The sequence below is a fragment of the Petaurus breviceps genome, unplaced genomic scaffold (assembly GCF_028583685.1).
Source record: "Petaurus breviceps papuanus isolate PSGF00001 unplaced genomic scaffold, PetGlider_PUasm1.0 175, whole genome shotgun sequence".
Classification (NCBI taxonomy): Eukaryota; Metazoa; Chordata; class Mammalia; order Diprotodontia; family Petauridae; genus Petaurus; species Petaurus breviceps.
The window spans coordinates 59,285,474-59,287,873 of NW_027185764.1; the positions used below are offsets into that span (position 1 = coordinate 59,285,474).

Genomic DNA, 2,400 nt, shown 5'->3' on the forward strand with positions numbered 1-2,400 from the left:
TACGAACTGGGTGATGGAATGGTTAGGTGCATTCAAAACTTTTTGAATGAATTGGTAAAGGAATTTGGGGAGAGAACAAAGTCAGGGAGAGGACTGGTAATCAATCATGCTGTCATCAGGTACATTAAGAGAGGCATAGTGTCTAGAATGGGAGAGGTAATTGTTCAGTTGCACCCTGCCCTGATCAGATCATATCTCGAGAAATATATTCACTCAGGGTGGGGAGGTGTGTGTGTGTGTGTGTGTGTGTGTGTGTGTGTGTGTCACATTTTAGGAAGCAAATAGACAAACTGGAGAATGCTCAGAAGAGGGTAGCTGGGACAGTGAGAGCACTGGAGACCATGTCATATGGAAGCAAGTGCAGGATGGTTGAACTAGATGACTTGTGGGGCTACTTTTCGCTCAAATTCTGTAATGTTATAAAGTTATTAGATTTTTTATTTTCTTTTTTCCTTGATTACATTCAGATTTTCTTTCTTATATCACATCCTACTGATGTTATCTTGGCTCTATCATGTAATATTGTAGAGTAGATTTCACTTTTCTTTAAAATCTATGATTTTCTAGCTATATTTTTTATAAAGAGATATTGAGGAATTTTACCATACTCTTTAGAGTTTGGGAGGTTTATTTTCTTTTAGAAGATTACAGTTCTTCAATTTTAGGGGTAAATGTTCAGTAAATGTTTTTTGAACATGTTAAACTGAATTATTGCTTCCTATGCCCTGAGAGATGGGATCCTAGCTTTGGTACTGAATGTGGCCTTGGGTAAATCACTTAATTTTTTAGGCCTCTCCTCATTTAGATATAAGAAGACTGGCCAAGCCATGGTCCCGCGAAGATCCCTGGGAACTCCGTTTCTGGGGACATGTGACCTTTTTCCGCTCGGCCTTGGGACCGTCTGGTTGTGCTGCTGGTAAAGATGGTGAGGCCCGAAAGGGTACAGTGAATTGGCCAAACACACACAGTGTATAAGTAGATGGAGCCTCTGATCCTACAGATGAGTAAAGTTCCCATTTTAACTCAGGTTTAGTGTAACCATGGCTTGTGGTCTCAAGAAGCATTTGAAGCGTGTAGCATCTCCAAAGCATTGGATGCTGGATAAGTTAACAGGAGTTTTTGCTCCAAGACCATCAACAGGTCCCCACAAGCTGAGGGAGTGTCTCCCACTCATCATCTTCCTGAGAAACAGACTAAAGTATGCCCTGACTGGAGATGAAGTAAAGAAGATCTGCATGCAGTGATTCATCAAGATTGATGGCAAGGTCCGCACTGATATTACATACCCAGCTAGCTTTATGGATGTCATTAGCATAGAGAAGACAGGTAAACATTTCCGTCTGGTTTATGACACAAAGGGACGCTTTGCTGTTCATTGTATTACAGCCGAGGATGCTAAATATAAATTGTGCAAAGTGAGGAAAATTTTTGTGGGTACAAAAGGTATTCCCCATCTGGTGACCTGTACTATTCGTTACTGAGATCCTCTAATCAAAGTGAATGACACAGTTCAGATTGATTTAGAGGCTGGCAAGATCACTGTTTTTATCAAGTTTGATACTGGTAACCTATATATGGTGACCGGTGGGGCTATTTTGGGTCGAATTGGTGTGATCACAAACAGGGAGAAACATCCAGGCTCTTTTGATGTTGTCCATGTAAAAGATGCCAATGGCGATAATTTTGCCACCAGGCTCTCCAACATTTTTTGTTATTGGCAAAGGTAATAAGCCTTGAATCTCTCTTCCCTGAGGAAAGGGTATCTGCCTTACAATTGCTGAAGAGAGAGACAAGAGATTGGCAGCTAAGCAGAGCAGTGTGGCTAAATGAGTGCCGATAAGGATTTGTAGGGTTTCAGTCAAGTTGAGATGTTACAATTTTTAACAAAAAATGTCATTACCCTACAAAATATAAAATACACAAAATAAGAAATAGCTTAAACAACATGGTCTTATAAAATGAAATAGAACAAGCCATAAATGTCTTTCTCTTCTTTCCTTGGATTAGGGTACTGTGGGTATGAATGTTGCATAAAATGTTAGAAGATGCAGCTGTATCGGTTTTGCTTAACTGCTTTTCTTCCTTACATAGAATGGGTCTCTGATTGGAGGATGGGGGGAGGACAGATCCCAAAATGGCTGATGTGAAAACAAAAGATATCAATAAAACTTCAAGAAAAAACAAAAAAAGAAGACTGGCCAAAATACAGCAGACTTTTCTCAATAAAAAAAAAAAGAACAGGAATATGGACTTCATGAGTGGACAAAATTGACCTTGCCTATTAGGTTATATTTTGTCCTAGCTCAAAATTTTCTGTGACCAAATCAGAGACCATGGTGTGTGTGTGTGTGTATGTGTGTGTGTGTGTGTGTGTGTGTGTGTGTGTGTGTGTGTGTGTGT

General features: G+C 39.8%; 1 pseudogene; it reads left to right on the top strand.

Annotated features, from left to right (window-relative positions):
• The first annotated feature begins 845 nt into the window (after positions 1–845).
• On the top strand, positions 846–2,183 carry LOC138159154 (small ribosomal subunit protein eS4-like; annotated as a pseudogene).
• Positions 2,184–2,400: the final 217 nt, after the last annotated feature.